Raw genomic sequence first — 22,643 nt, forward strand, 5'->3', positions numbered from 1 at the left:
TGATCTTTTGGAGAAGTTCTTGGAATTTTCTTGAAGCTGGGTCTATGTGTATATTATTTACTTCTCTTTGGTGACAGAGTCGGATACTGAAACATGTTGGTGATTTGGTAGCTGTTGCTTCATTGATAGATGAAGCTAGGTGTATGGATCTTGCAAATCGCTATATAAACAGTGAATCTGTGAAGCGAATGTTGTAGTCTGATCAGGTTCTAAGGCTTCCCCACTTCATCTTTTGTCATAGTTAATATTTGTCACTAAATTTCTTTCGGTATTATTGTACTGTTCACAAACTTTTTCTACTTTTGAAGGTGGCTTTGGCAGGAAAAACTGCTGTTTTGTTCACGAAAGATGGGGGCCAGCACAACAACCTTCATGACATGCAGTGCATGTGGTCTGTTTTTGTTTATTACCTTCCACATGTTGTTGTCTCTAATTATAATTTGGGTACACCTACTGAGTGTTATCCATCTTTTGAAGGTATGAACTTGCTTCTGATGAAAGTTACTTTCGACATGGTGATTTTGGACGAGCCTTGGAGAAATACTATGCTGATATTACTGAAGATCAATTTGATTTCATTCTTATTGTTTGCGGAAAATGACACCATGTGCATATGTTGGAAAGCTAAAATTTAAAGATTGGTTGCATTCACATGCTTATTTTCACAAAGTAGTAGCTGGAGCCATTAGGTGAACATTTTTGTTAGGATCTGTAGCCTTTTCAATGATTTGCAATAGACTATTCTGTTTGGTTGTGGCCTATATGTGTAAAATGCTATGCAAGCTCTGTTTTCTACTTGTCTGGGTGCTTTTAGCGTCTGTCACCTATTGTTGATCAACACATGCAAGTGATGCTTCATTTTGGGTTAGATTCCTCTTTGCCTCCAATGAGGGATTATTGTATACATATATGTTGCATTAATCATATGTTGCAATGATGTGTTGTCTGAACCTTGCTTTCAAAGCATGAAAAACTTCCTAAAGGTAACTGTTGTTCATTATTTACCCTTGTACAACTATTCATTTGTTAATAATTAGACACTCCCATTATGATATCCAATCTAATTGAAGACTCTTCTACCAGCCCCTCCATTAATAGGAGAGGGGATATCATATCAAGATTTTTTATTCCCCTCCCCTACTCTAATTTTTCCTTGAATCCTAGACGTAAGGATTTACAACATTTTTGAAGACAAAACCTTGCTAAGTTTATAATCAAGAAAGTATTAAGTGTCCTTTTCTTGCACTTGTTTTTGCTAGAGAAAATTTTTTTAGTCATATGAGCAAAGCAGAATATAAGGTTTCAAGTTTTTTGTTGATCAAGCAACAACATGATTTGAACCGGGGAATAAGGGATTTGCAATCCCCTGTCTTACTGGTTAGCCATGTCACCAAAGGTTAGAAACCAAAAAGAATGAGTGTATCCCCTTTATAACTTTAGTTATAGATTGGATCCATACCTTCAATTAGTTATAGTATCTCAAGTAAAAAAATTAGTATTGTTCTTTTTCTCTTTCAATAAAAAAAATTCTTAATTTGATTTATATTATAATGTAATAATATTACAACAATTATGAGTCTAGGTAAACCCCATAACGAAAGTTATTGCACGGTAACAAAAAATTCAACCCAACAATGAAAAGCAGCTTAAGGTTTTTGTTCTTTTCATCCCTATGCCATTATGAAAAATTTTATCTTTACGAGTACCCATTTGCATGTTCATTGATTTATGATTGGGGTGAGTGTTTTTTTATTTCATTTTGTGTCTTTTGTCATCTATTATCTTGCTTATAAGTACTCCAGTTTAAGGGTACCCATTTGCCTGTACTGCTAGTTCATACATTTGAAGATTTTATCTTGGTTAATGAGGAGGTTAAATAATTTGATAGAATTTCAAGCTATTGCTATTGGAAATTACCTTCTGTAGATGTTTAGCTCAGAAATCAGATTGATTTAGTTAGATATATGAGGGTTGATTAGGAGACACTGTCTGGTGTAATATAAAAGATTTTGGCTGAAGGGCTCAAATGAGCAAGTTCAAGTCCTGAAAGTAGCCTCATTGTGTAAAAAATGCTGAATCCTAAAGGCTAGGAACATTTTTCAAATGACTCTTCTTGGTTTTTCATCCTTCATTGGTAGGATTAAGGCTGAGTAATGATCCTCTTTATGAGGGAAGATTACTCAAAAGGTTGTTTAGAAAGCATTCTCCAAATTGCTATAAAAACCAACCATCATAGCAAAACGACAATGTCTGTGTTTCTTCATTTTTGGGTTTTTCCACACACTGAAATAACCTTTGCATATCAACAGGAGCTGACCTCAACCTCTGGACCTTGTGATCCTTTATGTTGAGTTGATGAAGCTAGCTTGTTAGATTTTGAAGTTACTTACCAGCCAAAGACTAATTTGTTGAAAACTATTGGTGTTTTCACAGCAGCTTTAACAGGGACTGTGGCAATTAACCTATCATGGGTTACCAACATCCAGGTTTATCTTTAATTTCTTGTGCAGTCCTTTCTTTGTAAGTTGTAATCATTTTTTCATCTTTGGCCAATATTTTGTATATTCTTGTATTATGCACAGAAGCCTTTCTTAATTTGATCTAATTTCATAATGCATATTTCTATGGCATTGCTTTTTGTAATAAGATATGCAGGCATTATCTTTGAAGAATTTCTAGCCTTCAATAAAAGTGGAATAGATTGTTGATGGCTATGAGTTTATGGGTGGTAAGGAGCATATGGGTAAGATAGCAATGAATTAAGATAGCAAAACTAGGTACCTACCCCCATGGTCAATTGGGAGAGCCAAAGTTTGTGTTTGTGTGTGGCTTGTTACCATCACTAGGAATTTTGCAAATGGTTACTATGATTATCTCCCTTTATTAATGGAATTCTATGGTCTACTTATGCTAATGCATCTGACTTCTGTATGGAAAACTTTTTTTTTATCATTTTCTTATTTATTTTCGCCTTTATCTGTTAATACTTGTGTAATAATGCTTGGGCCATTCACATTTGTAGGCTCCTTCAACTGATTTAGCTGTTTCAAAGCTGAAACATGCATCTGCTGAATCGTTTTTTCTTGCTTGGTGCAATGACCATTGTAGAGATAGTTGATGCCCCTCAAGGATTTGAGCTGGTTACGGATAATATATCCACTCTTTGATTTGAGATAGATAATTATTCAACTAGTAATAACTATTTAAATTATTGTGATAAACAGATTTAATTTTTAAATCTCTTATTAATTTTCAAAATATTAATAAATCTGTATTATTTTATTCTAAATAATTTTGCATGAACAGAAACAATTATTTTATGACAAAACAAATGATCATAAAGATTTTTTTAAATAAACAATTGTTCATATAGATGTGATTATTTGAACTTATTCAATAAACAGATTTATTTTTTAAATCTCCTATCTATTAATTTTTATAATATTAATAAATTAATATTATTTTATTTCAAATAAACTTGCATGAATAGAAATAATTTTTTATGATAAAACAAAAGATCATAATTATTTAAAATAAATAATTGTTCAAACATGTATAACTGTTTGAACTTGCTTGGTAAATGGATTTACTTTTTAAATCTTTTACTTATTAATTTTTGAAATTTAATAAACTAGTATTATTTATTTCAAATATACTTGCATGAACAGAAACAATTGATTTAGAATAAAACAAAAGGTCATAACTATTTAAAATAGTTAATTGTTCAAATAGTCATAACTAATTGAATGTGTTAAAAAACAGATTTATTTTTTAAAATTTTACTTATTAATTTTTGTAATATTAATAAATTTATGTTATTTTATTTGAAATAATTTTGTATGAATAGAAACAATTATTTTATGACAAAACAAAATATCATAACAATTTGAAATAGAAAATTGATTAAATAGTCATAACTATTTGAACTTGTTCGATAGATAAATCTAGTTTTTAAATCTCTTGCTCATTAATTTTTGGAATATTAATAAATTAGTATTATTTTATTTCAAATAAGCCTATATGAATTGATATAATTGTTTTTTGACATAATAAAAGCTCATAATGATTTGAAATAGATAATTATTCAAATAGTTATGACTATTTAAACTTGTCCAGTAAATATATTTATTTTTAAAATTTTTTATTTATTAATTGTCAAAATGTTAATAAACTAATATTATTTTAATTTGAATAAGTTTATGTGAACAAAAACAATTGTTTTATGACAAAACAAAGAGTCATAACGGTTTGAAATAAATAATTGTTTAAATAGTCACAACTATTTGAATTTATTCAGTAAACATAGTTATTTTTTAAATCTTTTATTTATTAATTATTTGAATATTAATAAATTTATATTTGTTTAATTAAAATATGCTTGTAAGAATAGAGAAAATTGTTTTATGATAAAATAAAATGTTATAACAATTTGAAATATGTAATTATTCAAATAGTTATAATTATTTGAACTTGTTCGATAAATAGAATCAATTTTTAAATCTTTTATTAATTTTTAAAATATTAATAAATTAAAATTATGCTATTCCAAATATGTTTGTACGAACAAAAACAATTGTTTTGTGACAAAACAAAAGGTTATAATGACATGAAATAGATAATTGTTTAAATAGTTATAACTATTCGCTTTGGTCAAGCCAATAGATTTATTTTTTTAAATTCGTTACTTATTAATTTTTAGAATATTAATAAAGTAGCATTACTTTATTTCGAATAAGATTGTATTAATAGAAACAATTATTTTATGACAAAACAAAGGGTTATAACAATTTGAAATAAATAAAATTTTAAGTTGTTATAACTAATTGAACTGGTTTGGTAAACAGATTTATATTTTAAATCTTTTAATAATTTTCAAAAATTAATAAATTAATAATATTTTATTTCAAACAAACTTATATGAACAAAAGCATTTGTTTTATAACAAAACAAAAGGTCATAATGATTTGAAATAATAATTATTTATATAGGTTTAACTATTTGAAATAGTTTGACAAACAAATTTATTTTTAAAATCTCTTAGTTATTAATTTTTATAATATTATTAGATTAGTATTATTTTATTCCAAATAAGCTTGCATGAATATAAATAATTATTTTATGACAAAACAAAAGATTATAATGATTTAAAATATATAATTGTTTAAATAGTTATACCTATTTGAATTAGTTCGCTAAACAGATTTATTTTTTAAATCTTCAACTTCTCAATTTTGAAATATTAATAAAATAATATTATTTTATTTTGGATAAGCTTTTATGAACTGAAACAATTGTTCTATTAAAAAACAAAGGTCATAATGATTTTAAATAGATAATTGTTTGAATAGTCATAACTATTTGAATTTGTTCAATAAACATATTTATTTTTTAAAATTTCTTACTTATTAATTTTTTGAATGTTAAAAGAATTGTATTATTTTATTTCGAATAAGCATATATGAACTGAAACAATTATTTAATGACTAAACAAAAGGTCAGAACAATTTGAAATAGTCTTAACTATTTGAATTGGTTTGGCAAACATATTTATTTTTTAAATCTATTATTTATTAATTTTAGAATATTATTAGTTTAGCAATATTTTATTTCGAATAAGTTTGTATGAACAGAAAAAATTATTTTATGACAAAACAAAGATCAATATGACTTGAGATAGATAATTGTTTAAATATTCATAACAATTTGAATTGGTCTGGTTAACATATTTAGTTTTTAAATCTCTTATTAATTTTTAAAATATTAATAAATTAGTATTATTGTATTCTGAATAATTTTGTATGAATAAAAATAATTGTTTTACGACAAAATAAAATATCATAACGATTTGAAATAGATAATAGTTCAAATGGACATGACTATTTGAACTTGTTCGGTAAATATATTAGTTTTTGAAGTCTCCATCTCATTAATTTTATTATATGAATAAATTAGTATTATTTTATTTCAAATAAACTTGTATGAATAGAATCAATTGCTTTATTACAAAGCAAAAATTTATAATAATAATTTGAAATAAATAACTATTCAAATAGTTATAACTATTTGAACTAGCTCGGTAAATATATTTATTTTTTAAATCTTTAACTATAATTATTTGAACTAGCTCGGTAAATATATTTATTTTTTAAATCTTTTACTTATTAACTTTTGAAATTTTAATAAATTAATATTAATTTATTACGAATAAGCTTGTATGAACAAAAACAATTAGTTTATGACAAAACAAAAGTCATAACAATTTGAAATAGATAATTGTTCAAATAGTCATAACTATTTGAACGAGTTAAGAAAACATTTATTTTTTAAATTTTTATTTATTAATTTTTGAAATATTAATAAATTTATATTATTTTTTTCAAAATAAGCTTGCATGAACAAAACCGGTTGTTTTAAGGTAAAACAAAAGGTCATGATGTTTTGAAATAGATAATTATTTAAATAGTCATAACTATTTAAATTTGTTCGATAAACATATTTTTTTTTAATTCTCTTACTCATTAGTTTTTGAAATATTAATAAATTAGTATTATTTTACTTTAAATAAGCTTATATGAATTGAAACAATTGTTTTATTACAAAGGAAAAGGTCATAATTATTTGAAATAGATAATTATTCAAATAGTCAACTATTTGAACTTGTTCGACAAACATATTTATTTTTTAAATCTTTTACTTATTAATTGTTGAAATATTAACAAATTAAAATTATTTTAATCTGAATAAGTTTGTATGAACAGAAACAATTGTTTTATGATAAAACAAAAAGTCATAATAAGTTAAAATAAATAATTACTCAAATAGTCATAACAATTTGAACTTGTACAATAAACATATTTATTTTTTAAATCTTTTACTTATCGATTGTCTTAATATTAATAAATTTATATTATTTTATTCGACATAAGCTTGTTTTAACTGAAATAATTGTTTTATGACAAATCAAAAGGTTTTAAAACTTCTAAATAGACAATGTTCAAATAGTAATAACTATTTGAACTTGTTTAGTAAATAGATTTATTTTTTTAATCTCTTTCTTATTAATTTTTTGAATGTTAATAAATTAGTATTAATTTATTTTGAATAAGCTTATATGAATTGAAACAATTATTTTATGACTAAACAAAAGGTCAGAATGATTTGAAATAGATAATTGTTCTAATAGTTTTAACCAATTGAATTGATTCGGTAAACAAATTTATTTTTTAAATCCCTTACTTATTAATTTTTGAACTAGTATTAAAGTAGTATTATTTTAATTCGAGTAAGCTTGTATGAACAAAACAAAAAGGTTATAATAATTTGAAATAGACAATTGTTCGTATAGCCTTAACCTTTGAAATATTAATAAAGTAATATTATTTTATTTTGAATAAGCTTTTATGAACTAAAACAATAGTTTTATGACAAAATAAAAGGTCATAATGATTTTAATTAGATAATTGTTTAAATAGATATAACTCTTTGAACTTGTTTGGTAAACATATTTATTTTTTCAAATCTCTTGCTTATTAATTTTTTTTAATAAATTAGTATTATTTTATTCCAACTAAGCTTGTATAAACTAAAACAATTATTATATGACTAAACAAAATGTTAGAACGATTTGAAATAGATAATTATTTTAATAGTCTTAAGTATTTGAATTAGGTTGGCAAACATATTTTTTAAAAAATCTCTCATTAATTTTTGGAATATTATTAAATTAATATTATTTTTATCAAAAAAAGCTTGTATGATCAGAAACAATTGTTTTATGAAAAAAAAATATCATAACTAATTGAGATTGATATTTGTTCAAATAGTCATAACTATTTGAACTGGTTCGAAAAATGACTTTAGTTGTTAAATCTCTTATTAATTTTTGAAATATTAGTAAAGTAGTATTATTTTATTTCAATAAGTTTTTATGAACTAAAACAATTGTTTTATTACAAAACAAAAGGTCATAATGACTTTAAATAGATAATTGTTTAAATAGTCAAATTTATTTAAACTTGTTCGATAAATAGATTTTTTTTAATCTTTTGCTCATTAGTTTTTCAAATGTTAATAAATTACTATTATTTTATTTTGAATAAACTTGTATTAACTGAAATAATTATTTTATGACTAAATAAAATGTTAGAATGATTTGAAATAAATAATTATTCTAATAGTCTTAATTATTTGAATTAGTTTGGCAAACGCATTTATTTTTTATATCTTTTACTTATTAATTTTTGAAATATTATTAAATTAGTATTATTTTAAGTCTAAATAAGTTTGTATGAAAAGAAACCATTTTTTTATAACAAAATAAAGATCATAACGATTTGAGATAGATAATTACTTAAAAAGTAATAACTGTTTGAACTATTTCTATAAACAAATTTAGTTTTTAAATCTCTTATTAATTTTCAAAATATTAATAGATCAGTATTATTTTATTCTAAATAATTTTGCATGAATAGAAACAATTATTTTATGACAAAACAAAAGGTCATAATGATTTCAAATATATAATTGTTCAAATGGACAAGACTACTTGAACTCGTTCAGTAAACCGATTCATTTTTTAAATCTCCTACCTATTAATTTTCAGAATATTAATAAATTAGTATTATTTTATTCTAAATAAACTTGTATGAATAGAAACAATTGTTTTATTTCAAAACAAAATATCATAATTATTTTAAATAAATAATTGTTCCAACAATCATAATTATTTGAACTTACTAGGTAAACAAATATATTTTTTAAATCTTTTACCTATCAATTTTTGGAATATTAATAAGCTAGTATTATTTTGTTTCCAATACACTTGTATGAATAGAAAAAATTGGCTTATTACAAAACAAAAGGTAATAACTATTTGAAATAGATAATTATTCAAATAGTCATAACTATTTGAATGTGTTTAGAAAACTTATTTATTTTTTAAAATTTTACTTCTTAATTTTTGGAATATTAAAAAATTTATATTATTTTATTTTAAATAAGCTCGTATGAATAGAAAAAATTGTTTTATGATAAAATAAAAAGTTATAACGTTTTGAAATAGATAATTGTTTAAATAGTCATAACTATTTGGACTTGTTCAGTAAACAAATTCATTTTTTAAATCTCTTACTTATTAATTTTTGGAATATTAATAAATTAGATTTATCTTATTTCGAACAAGCTTGTATGAATATAAACAGTTGTTTTGTGATAAAACAAAAGTTCATAACATTTGAATAGATAATTGTTCAAACACTCATAACTATTTGCACTGGTCATGCTAGCAAATTTATTTTTTAAATCCGTTACTTATTAATTTTTAGATATTAATAAATTAGTATTATTTTATTCCAAATAAGACTGTATGAACAGAAACAATTCTTTTATGACAAAAAATGGTCATCATGATTTGAAGTAAATAATCAATCAAATAGTTATAACTAATTGAACTAGTTTAATAAACAAATTTATTTTTTAAATCTCTCATCTCTTCAATTTCAAAATATTAATAAATTAATATTATTTTATTACAAATAAACTTATATGAACAAAAGCATTTGTTTATGACAAAACAAAGGATAATAACGATTTAAAATACATAATTGTTCAAATAGTCATAATTATTTGAATTGGTTCGGCAAACAGAATTATTTTTTAAGTCTCTTACTTATTAGTTTTTAAAATATTAATAAATTTATTTTATTTTATTTTGAATAAGTTACTAATAATTGAAAAAATTGTTTTATGATAAACAAAGGTCATAACGATTTAAAATAAAGAATTGTTCATATAGTCTTAACTATTTAAATTAGTTCAGCAAATAAATTTATTTTTTAAATCTCTAAGTTACTAATTTTCATAATATTATTACATTAGTATTATTTTATTCCAAATAAACTTATATGAATAGAAATAATTGTTTTATGACATAATAAAAGGTTCTAACAATTTAAAATATATAATTGATCAAACAGTCATAATTATTTGAACTGGTTTAGTGAACAGATTTATTTTTTACATCTCCTATTGATTAATTTTTAAAATATTAGTAAATTAGTATTATTTTATACGGAATACGCTTGTATGAAGAAAAATAATTATTTTATGATAAAACAAAAGTTCATAACAATTTGAAATAGATAATTATTCAAATGGCCATGATTATTTGAACTGATTTATTTTTTAAATCTCTAACTTATCAATTTTTGAAATATTAACAAGTAATATTATTTTATTTCAGATAAGCTTTTATGCACTGAAACAATTTTTTTATGATAAAAATAGGTCATAACAATTTTAAATAGATAATTGTTCAAATAGTCATAACTATGTGAACTTATTCGATAAACAAATTTATTTTTTTAATTTCTTGCTTATTAATTTTTTGAATGTTAATAAATTAGTATTATTTTATTTCGTATAGGCATGTATGAACTGAAACAATTTTTTTATGACTAAACAAAAGGTCAAAACGATTTGAAATAGATAAATTATTCTCATAGGCTTAACTATTTGAATTGGTTCAGCAAACACATTTATTTTTTAAATTCTTATTAATTTTTCAAATAGTAATAAATTGGTATTATTTTGTTTTGAATAATTTTGTATTAATACCAATTATTTTGAATATTTAGTATTATTTTATGACAAAACAAAATGTCATAATAGTTTGAAATAGATTATTAAATGAGCATGACTATTTGAACTTGTTTGGTAAGTAGATTTATTTAAATGGACATGACTATTTGAACTTATTTAGTAAGTAGATTTATTTTTTAAATCTCTAACTTGTTAATTTTTAGAATATTAATAAATTATTATTATTTTATTCCAAATAAACTTTTATGAATAGAAACAATTGTTTTATGACAAAACAAAAGATCATAATGATTTTAAATAAATAATTATTCAAATAAATCATTTGAAATCGATAAACAAATTTTTTTAAATCTTTTACTTATTAATTTTTAGAATTTTAATAGATAGATTTATTTTTAAAACAATTGGTTTATGACAAAACAAATGGCCAAAACAATTTGAAATAGATAATTGTTCAAATAGTTTTGACTATTTGAATGTGAAAACAAATTTCTTTTTCAAATTTTTGCTTATTAATTTTTTATATATAAATTAATTTATATTATTTTATGCGAAATAAGCTTGGATGAACAAAATGAATTGTTTTCTAGCAAAACAAAAAGTCATAATGTTTTTTAAAAAATAATTGTTCAGATAGTCATAACTATTTGAACTTGTTCGATAAATGAATTTATTTTTTTAGTTCTCTTACTCATTAATTTTTGGAATATTAATAAATTAATATTATTTTACTTCAATAAGCTTATGTTAACTAAAACAATTATTTTATTTTAAAACAAAATATCACAATGATTTAAAATAGATAATTATTCAAATAGTCATGACTATTTGAAATTATTCGAAAAAAAATTATCAAAATATTAATAAATTAGTACTATTTTATTTTGAATAAGCTTGTATGAACATAAACAATTGTTTTATGATAAAACAGAGTCATAACAATTTGTTGTTCAAATAGTCATAATGATTTGAACTTGTTTAGAAAACATATTTATTTTTTAAATCTTTTCCTTATTAATTGTCTTAATATCAATAAAGTTATATCATTTTATTTGAAATAAGCTTGTATGAATAGATGAAATCTTTTTAAAACAAAACAAAAGCTTATAGCGATTCCAAATAGATAATTATTTAAACTTGTTTGGTAAATAATTTCTTTTTTAAATCTCTTAATTATTAATTTTCAAAATATTAATAACTTAGTATTATTTTATTTCAAATAAGCTTATAGGAATTGAAATAATTTTTTTATGACAAAACAAAAGTCATAACAATTTTAAATAGATAATTATTCAAATAGTCATGATTATTTGATCTAGTTCGGTAAATATTTTTTTAATTTTTTACTTATTATTTGTCAAAATAATAATAAATAATTAATCCAATTAAGCTTGTATGAATAGAAACTACTGTTTTATAGCAGAACAAAAAGTTGAAATGATTGGAAATAAATAATTGCTCAAATAGTCATAACTATTTCAACTAGTTTGATAAAAAGATTTATTTTTTAAGTCTCTTATTAATTTTTGAAATACTAATAGATTTGTATTATTTTATTCTGAACAAACTTATATGAACAAAACTATTTGTTTTATGACAAACAAAAGGTCATAACGATTTGGAATATATAATTATTCAAATAGTCATAATTATTAGAATTGGTTAGGTAAACAAAATTATTTTTTAAATCTCTTACTTATTAATTTTTGAAATATTAATAAATTCATTTTATTTTATTTTGAATAAGCTAGTATGAATTGAAAATTTTGTTTTATGACAAAACAAAAGGTCGTAACAATTTAGAATAGATAATTGTTCAAACTGCCATAACAATTTGAACTGGTTTGACAAACAAATTTAATTTTTAAATCTCTTAGTTATTAATTTTTAGAATATTATTAGATTAGTACTATTTTATTTTGAATAAGTTTGTATGAACGTAACTAATTATTTTATAATAGAACAAAAGATTTATTTTGTAAATAATTGATTTGAAGTATACTATTCTTCAAATAATCATAACTATTTGAATCGGTTCGGTAAACAGATTTATTTTTTAAATCTCTTACTTATTAATTTTTGAAAGATTAATAAATTAGTATTCTTTTATTCCAAATAAGCTTGTATGATATAAAACAATTGTTATATGACCAAACAAAACGCAACAACAATTTGAAATAGATAATTATTGAAATGACGATAATTATTTGAACTAATTTGACAAATAAATTCACTTTTTAAATTACTTATTAATTTTTGAAATATTAATCAGTTAGTATTATTTTATTTCAAATAAGCTTTTATGAACTAAAACAATTGTTTTATGACAAAACAAAAAGTCATAACAATTTTAAATAAACAATTGTTCAAATATTCATAACTATTTGAATTTGTTCAGTAAACAAATTTATTTTTTTTAACTTTTGCATATTAATTTTCAAAATATTAAGAAATTAGTATTATTTATTTTGGATATGCTTTTATGAACTGAAATAATTATTTTATGTCAAAACAAAATGTCATAACGATTTTAAATAAATAATTGTTCAAATAATCATAACTATTTGAACTTGTTCAGTAAATAAATTTATTTTTTCAAATCTTTTTCTTATTAATTTTTTGCATGTTAATAAATTGAATTATTTTATTCCGAATAAGCTTGTAAGATATGAAATAAATATTTTATGACTAAACAAAATATCAAAATGATCTTAAATAGATAATTATTCTAACAATTTTAACTATTTGAACAAATTTCCTCAAGCACATTTATTTTTTAAATTTCTTACTTATTAATTTTCTGAATATTGTTAAATTAGTATTATTTTTAACCAACTAAGCTTCTATGATAAAAAATAATTGTTTTATGACAAAACAAATATCTTAATGATTTAAGATTGAAAATTGTTCAAATAGTCATAACTATTTGAACAGGTTTAGTAAATAGATTTATTTTTTAAATCTCTTACTTATTAATTTTTAAAGTTTTAATAAATTAGTATTATTTTATTTTGAATAAGCTTATATGGTAAAAAAAACAATTATTTTATAACAAAAAAAAAGATCATAACATTTTCAAATAGATAATCATTCAAATGGCCATAATTATTTTAATTGATTCAACAAATATATTTATTTTTTAAATTTCTTACTTATTAATTTCAAAAATATTAATAAATTAGTATTATTTTATTCTGTCTAAGCTTGTACTAATTGAAATAATTATTTTATGACAAATCAAATGGTTATAATGATTTTAAATAGACAATTGTTCAAATAGTAATAACTATTTAAACTTGTTTGGTAAATAGATTTATTGTTTTAAATCTCTTTTTGTTATTAATTTTTGAATGTTAATAAATTAGAATTAATTTATTTTGAATAAGTTTGTAGGAATTGAAACAACTATTTTATAACTAAGCAAAATGTCAGAACAATTTGAAATAGATAATTATTCTAACAGTCTTAACCATTTGAACTGATTTGATAAACAAATTTATTTTTTAAATCTCTTACTTATTAATTTTTTAAATATTATTAAATTAGTATTATTTTAATCTGAATAAGCTCGTATGAATATAACAATTGTTTTATGACCAAACAAAAGGTCATAACAATTTGAAATAGATAATTGTTCATATAGTCTTAACTATTTGAATTGGTTTGGCAATTAGATTTATTTTTTAATTTTTTTGGTTATTAAGTTTCAAAATATTATTAAATTAGTATTATTTTATTTTGAATAAAATAGTATGAACAAAACCAATTGTTTAATGACAAAATAAAATGTTATAATAATTTGAAATAGATAATTATTCAAATAGTCAAAACTATTTGAAATGGTTTAATAAGTAGATTTATTTTTTAAATCTCTTACTGATTAATTTTTTAAATATTAATAAATTAGTATATTTTCTTTTGAACAAGCTAATATTAACAAAAGCAATTGTTTTATGACAAGACATAAAGTAATAATGATTTAAAATAGATAATTGTTCAAATAGTTATAATTATTTGAACTGGCCTGGTAAATAGAATTATTTTCTAAATCTCTTATAAATTTTTGAAATATTAAAGTTTAGTTTTATTCTATTCTTTATAAGCTTGTATAAGCTAAAATAATTGTTTTATGACAAAACAAAAGGTCATAACAATTTGAAATAAATAATTATTCATATAGTCTTAACTATTTGAACCGGTTTGATAAATGAATTTATTTTTTAAATCTCTTAGTTATTAATTTTCAAAATATTACTAAATTAGTATTAGTTTATTCTAAATAAGCTTGTATGAATAGAAACAATTGTTTTATGATAAAACAAAAGGTTATAACAATTTGAAATAGTTAATTATTCAAATGGTCATAACTATTTGTACTGGTTTGGTAAACAGATATATTTTTTAAATCTCTTATTAATTCTTAAAATATTAATAAATTAGTATTATTTTTTTCGAATAAGCTTGTATCTTGAGAAACAATTGCTTTATAACAAAACAAAAGGTAATAATGATTTGAAATAGACAGTAGTTCAAATTGCCATAATTTTTTTAATTAATTCGGTAAACTAATTTTTTTTTAAAATTTTTTGCTTATTAGCTTTTGTAATATTAATAAAGTAGTATTATTTCATTTGGATAAGATTTTATGAACTAAAACAATTGTTTTATGACAAAACAAATGCTCATAATGATTTTAAATAGATAATTATTCAAATAGTCATAACTATTCAAACTTGTTTGTTAAATAAATTTATGTTTTCAAATCTCATGCTTATTGATAAATAAGTATTATTTTATTTCAAATAAGCTTGTATGAACTAAAACAATTAGTGTATGACTAAAGAAAAGGTCAGAGTGATTTAAAACAGATAATTATTTTAATAGTCTTAACTATTTGAACTAGTTCGACAACACATTTATTTTTTAAATCTTTTATTAATTTTTGGAATATTATTAAATTTGTATTATTTTTATTTGAATAAGCTTATATGATTAGAAACAATTGTTTTATGAGAAAACAAAGATCATAATGGTTTAAGATTGATATTTGTTCAAATAGTCATAACTATTTAAACTAGTTTGGAAAACAACTTTAGTTTTTAAATCTCTTGCTTATTAATAGTTGAAATATTAAAAATGTAGTATTATTTTATTTTGGATAAGTTTTTATGAGCTAAAATAATTATTTTATGATAAAACAAAAGCTCATAACACCTTTAAATAGATAATTGCTCAAATAGTCAAATCTATTTGAATTTGTTGGGTAAACAGATTTATTTTTTTAAATCTCTTACTCATTAATTTTTTGAATGTTAATAAATTAGTATTTTTTTATTTTAAATAAGCTTGTATGAATTGAAATAATTGTTTTATGACTAAACAATAGGTTAGAATGATTTGAAATAGATAATTATTCTAATTGTGTTAACTATTTGAATTGGTTTGATAAAAACATGTATGTTTTTAAATCTTTTACTTACTAGTTTTTGGAATATTATTGAATTAGTATTATTTTAATTCGAATAAGCTTGTATGAAAAGAAATAATTATTTTATGATAAAATAAAGATCATAACAATTTGAGATAGATAATTGTTCAAATAGTCATAACTATTTGAACTGTTTTGATAAATAGATTTAGTTTTAAAATCTCTTATTAATTTTCAAAATATAAATAGATTAGTATTATCTCATTCTAAATAATTTTGCATGAATAGAAACAATTATTTTATGACAAATTCAAAAGTCATAACAATTTCAAATAGATAATTGTTCAAATGGACATAATTATTTGAACTTGTTTGGTAAACAGATTTATTTTTTAAATCTCCTACTTATTAATTTTCAAAATATTAATAAAATAGTATTATTTTATTCTAAATAAACTTGTATGAATAGAAATAATTGTTTTATGATAAAACAAAAGATCATAACTATTTGAAATAAATAATTGCTTAAACAATCATAACGATATAAACTTACTTAGTAAACAGATTTATTTTTTAAAATTTTTAGTTATTAATTTTTGGAATCTAAATAAAATAGTATTATTTTATTTTGAATACGCTTATATGAACATAAACAATTGGTTTATGACAAAACAAAAGGTCATAAGTACTTGAAATCGATAATTATTCAAATAGTCATAACTATTTGAACGTGTTCAAAAAATATATTTATTTTTAAAATTTTTGCTTATTAATTTTTGAAATATTAATAAATTTATATTATTTTATTCAAAATAAGCTTGTATGAACATAAACAATTATTTTATGACACAATAAAAGGTCGTAACAATTTAAAATAAATAAATGTTCAAATAGTCATAACCATTTGAACTTGTTTGACAAACAAATTTATATTTTAAATCTCTTACTCATTAATTTTTAGAATATTAATAAATTAGTATTATTTTATTTCGAATAAGCCTATATTAATTAATGTAATTGTTTTATGATGAAACAAAAGGTCATAAAATTTGAAATAGATAATATTCAAATAGTTATGAGATTTGAAATAGATAATTATTTAAATAGTTATGATTATTTGAACTTGCTCGGTAAACATATTTATTTTGAAAATATTTTACTTATTAATTGTCAAAATATTAATAAATTAATATTATTTTAATCCGAATAAGCTTGTATGAACAAAAATAATTATTTTGTGACAAAACAAAAAGTCATAATGATTTGAAGTAAATAATTGTTCAAATAATCATAACTATTTGAACTTATTTGGTAAAGAGATTTTTTTTAAATCTTTTACTCATTATTGTCTGAATATTAATAAATTTTTATTATTTTTATTGAAATAAGCTTGTATGAATAGAAAAATATGTTATGACAAAATAAAATGTTATAGCAATTTAAAATAAATAATTGTTCAAATAGCCATAACTATTTGAACTTGTTCGATAAACAGATTCAGTTTTTAAATCTCTTACTTATTAATTTTTGAAATATTAATAAATTAGAATTATGTTATTTTGAATCAACTTGTACAAACAAAAAGAAATTTTTGTGACAAAACAAAATATCCTAATGATTAGATAATTGTTCAAACAGTTATAACTATACTAGTTAAGCCAATAGATTTTTTTTTTAAATCCGTTACTTATTAATTTTTAGAATATTAATAAATTGGTGTTATTTTTATTCCAAATAAGATTGTATTAATAGAAACAATTGTTTTAGGACAAAACAAATGACCATAATGACTTGAAATAAATAATTGCTCAAATTGTTATTACTAATTAAACTGGTTTGTAAATGGATTTATTTATTAAATCTCTTATTAATTTTCAAAATATTAATAAATTAATATTACTTTATTTTGAACAAACCTATATGAACAAAAACATTTGTTTTACAACAAAACAAAGGTCAAAATGATTTTAAATAGATAATTGTTCTAATAGTCTTAACTATTTAAACTAGTTTGACAAACACATTTATTTTTTAAAATCTTTTACTAATTCTTGGAATATTATTAAATTAGTATTATTTTAATCTAAACAAGCTTGTATGAAAAGAACCAATTATTTTATGACAAAATAAAGATAATAATGATTTGAGATAGATAATTGTTTAAATAGTCATAACTATTTGAATTGTTTTGGTAAACAGATTTAGTTTTTAAATCTCTTATTAATTTTCAAAATATTAATAGATTAGTATTATTTTATTTAGAATAATTTTGCAAGAACAAAAGCAATTGTTTGATAACAAAATAAAAAAGTCATAATGATTTCAAATAGATAATTGTTCAAATAGACATGATTATTTGAACTTATTTGGTAAACAGATTTATTTTTTAAATCTCATACTTATTAATTTTTAGAATATTAATAAATTAGTATTATTTTATTCTAGATAAACTTGTATGAATATAAATAATTGTTTTCTAACAAAACAAAATATCATAACTATTCAAAATAAAATAATTATTCAAACAATTATAATGATATGAACTTGCTCAATAAACATATTTATATTTTAAAGTTTTTCTTTATTAATTTTTGAAATATTAATAAATTAATACTATTTTATTTTGAATATGCTTGTATGAATAGAAACAATTGGTTTAAGACAAACAAAATGTCATATCCATTTGAAATAGACAAAACATTATGACCTTTTGTTTTGTCAAAAAACAATTAGTTTTGTTCATGCAAGCTTATCTCAAATAAAATAACACAACTTTATTAGTATTCTGACAATTAAAAAGTAAAAGATTTAAAAAATAAACTTGTTTATTGAACAAGTTTCAATAGTTATGACTATCTACACAATTATTTATTTTATATCATTATGACTTTTTTTTTGTCATAAAACAATTGTTTTTGTTCATACAAGCTTATTTGAATTAAAATAATATTACTTTATTAACTTTTTGAAAAATAATAAGTAAAAATTGTATGAATAGAAATAATTGTTTTATAACAAAACAAAATATCATAACTATTTGAAATAAATAATAGTTCAAACAATCATAATGATATGAACTTGCTCGGCAAACATATTTATTTTTTAAAATTTTTACTTATTACTTTTTGGAATATCAATAAATTAATATTATTTTATTTCGAATACGTTTGTATGAACAAAAACAATTGGTTTAAGACAAACGAAAGGTTATACTATTTGAAATAGATAAAACATTATGACCTTTTGTTTGTCAAAAAACAATTGGTTCGGTTCATGCAAGCTTATTTCAACAAATATAACACAAATTTATTAATATTTAGACAATTAGAAAGTAAAAGATTTAAAAAATAAACTTGTTTACCGAATAAGTTCCAATAGTTTTGACTATCTAAACAATTATTTGTTTTAAATCGTTATGACTTTTTATTTTGTCATAAAACAATTATTTTTTTCATACAAGCTTATTTGGATTAAAATAATATTAATTATTAATATTTTAAAAAATAATAAGTAAAAGATTTTAAAAATAAATACGTTTACCGAACAAGTCTAAATAGTCATAACTACTTTAATAGTTATCTATTTCAAATCGTTATAACATTTTGTTTTGTAATAAAACAATTGAATCAGTTTATATCGGCTTACTTGAAATAAAATAATACTAATCTATTAATATTCCAAAAACTAATGAGTAAGAGATTTAAAAAATGAATCTGTTTACTGAATAAGTTCAAATAGTTATGACTATTTGAACAATTATCTATTTCAAATCGTTTTGACCTTTTGTTTCATCACAAAACAATTGTTTCTATTCATACAAGCTTATTTTGAATAAAAAAAATATAAATTTATTAATATTCCAAAAATTAAAAAGTAAAAATTTTAAAAATAAATATGTTTTTTGAACACATTCAAATAGTTATGACTATTTGAATAATTATCTTTTTCAAATAGTTATGACCTTTTGTTTTGTCATAAACTAATTGTTTCTGTTTATACAAGCTTATTCGAAATAAAATAATACTAATTTATTAATATTCCAAAAATTAATAGGTAAAAGATTTAAAAAAATAAATCTGTTTATTGAGCAAGCTCTAATAGTTATGATTGTTTGAATACTTATTTATTTAAAATAGTTATGATCTTTTATTTTGTGATCAAACAATTGTTTCTATTCATACCGGTTTATTCAAAACAAAATAACGCTAATTTATTAATATTCTGAAAATTAATAGGTTGGAGATTTAAAAAACAAATTTATTTACCAAACAAGTTCAAATAGTTGTGTTCGTTTGAATAATTATCTATTTCAAATCATTGTGACCTTATGTTTTGTTGTAAAACAATTATTTTTTATTTCTTACAGAATTATTCAAAATAAAATAATACTAATTTATTAATATTTTAAAATTTAATAAGAGATTTAAAAACTAAATTTATTTACTAAACCAGTTCAAATAGTTCTGACTATTTGAACAATTATCTATCTTAAATCATTATGATCTTTATTTTGTCATAGAACAATTGTTTTTTTTCATATTAGCTTATTTAGATTAGGATAATACTAATTTAATAATAAAAATAAATGTACTTTCCCAAACTCATTCAAATAGTCAAGACTATTAGAATAATTATTTATTTCAAATAGTTTTGACCTTTTGTTTAGTCATAAAGCAATTATCTCATTTCTTACAAGCTTAATATTAATAAATAATACTAATTTATTAATATTCAAAAAATTAATAAGCAAGAGATTTAAAAAAATTAATATGTTTACCAAACAAGCTCAAATAGATATAACTATTTGAGCAATTATCTATTTAAAATCGTTATGACCTTTTGTTTTGCAATAAAAAAAATTGTTTCAATTCATAAAAACTTATTCGAAATAAAATAATACTACTTTAGTAATATTTGACAAATTATTAAGCAAGAGATTTAAAAATTAAAGCATTTTTTCAAACCAGTTCAAATAGTTACGACCACTTAAATAAATATCAATCTCAAATAGCTATGATCTTTGTTTTGTCATGAAAAAATTTTTTTTGATCATACAAGCTTATTCAGATAAAAATAATATAATTTAATAATATTTCAAAAAATAACAAGAGATTTAAAAAATAAATGTGTTTGCCTAATTAGTTCAAATTGTTAAAATTATTAGAATAATTATCTATTTCAAATCATTCTAAGATTTTATTTTATCATAAAATAATTGTTTTAGTTCATACAAGCTTATTTGGAATAAAATAATACTAATTAATTATCATACAAAAAATTAATGAGTAAGAGATTTGAAAAAATAAATTTGTTTACCGAACAAGTTCAAATAGTTATCATTCTTTGAATATTTATCTATTTAAAATCGTTATGAACTTTTGTTTTGTCATAAAACAATTGTTTTACTTCATAAAAGTTTATCCAAAATAAAATAATACTACTTTATTAATATTTCAAAAATTAATAAGCAAGAGATTTAAAAAAAATCATTTTACTAAATCGGTTCAAATAATTATGGCCATTTGAACAATTATATGTTTTAAATCGTTATTACCTTTCATTTTGTCATAAAACAATTGTTTCTCAACATACAAGCTTATTTGAAATAAAATAATACTAATTTATTAATATTTCAAGAATTAGTAAGAGATTTAAAAAATAAATATGTTTACTTAACTAATTTAAATAGTTATGACTATTTGAATAATTACCTATTTCAAATTGTTATAACCTTTTGTTCTGTCATAAATCAATTATTGCTATTCATACAAGTTTATTCAAAACAAAATAATACTAGTTTAATAATATTCTAAAAAGTTATAACTAAGATATTTAAAAAATAAATCTGTTTCCTGAATAATTTTAAATAGTTAAGACAATATGAGCAATTATCTATTTTGAATCGTTATGACCTTTTGTTTTATCATAAGATATTATTTCAACTCATACAAGTTTATTCAGAATAAAATAAAACCAATTTGTTAATATCTCAAAATTTTGTAAGAGATTTAAAAAGAATTCTATTTACTAAACCAGTTCAAATAATTATAACTATTTGAAAATATATATTTCAAATTGTTATTACTTTTTATTTTATCATAAGATAATTGTTTTTATTCATATAAGTTCATTCGAAATAAAATAATATTAATTTATTAATATTTAGAAAATTAATCAATAAGAAATTTAAAAAGTAAATATGTTTACCAAATAATTTCAAATAGTTTTTACTATTTGAATAATTATCTTTTTCAAATTGTTATAACCTTTTGTTTTGTCATCAAACTATTGGTTTTGTTCTTACTATTTTATTTGAAATAAAATAATACTAATTTCATAATATTCTAAAGCTTAATAACAAAGAAAATTAAAAAATAAATATAATTGTCAAACCAATTCAAATAATTAAGCTATATGAATGATTATCTATTTCAAATTGTTATGACCTTTTATTTTATCTTAAAACAATTTTTTTGTTCATACAAGCTTATTTGGATTAAAATAATACACATTTAATAATATTTCAAAAATTATCCATGCCAAATTGTTTCAACCTTTTGTTTAGTCATAAAACAATTATTTTAGCTCATACAAGTTTATTTGAATTAAATTAATA

The 22,643-nt window shown here is 20.4% G+C and overlaps 1 long non-coding RNA gene across 1 annotated transcript; it reads left to right on the top strand.

Moving 5' to 3' along the window:
- Window positions 1–212: 212 nt before the first annotated feature.
- On the top strand, window positions 213–3,212 carry LOC149514391 (uncharacterized). Its single transcript, XR_016328630.1, has 3 exons — window positions 213–391; window positions 478–689; window positions 2,310–3,212. It is a non-coding gene; the product is annotated as an uncharacterized LOC149514391 (long non-coding RNA).
- Window positions 3,213–22,643: the final 19,431 nt, after the last annotated feature.

The sequence above is a fragment of the Durio zibethinus genome, chromosome 16 (assembly GCF_047325235.1).
Source record: "Durio zibethinus cultivar Kanyao isolate XHJ-2024 chromosome 16, ASM4732523v1, whole genome shotgun sequence".
NCBI classification, from domain to species: Eukaryota; Viridiplantae; Streptophyta; class Magnoliopsida; order Malvales; family Malvaceae; genus Durio; species Durio zibethinus.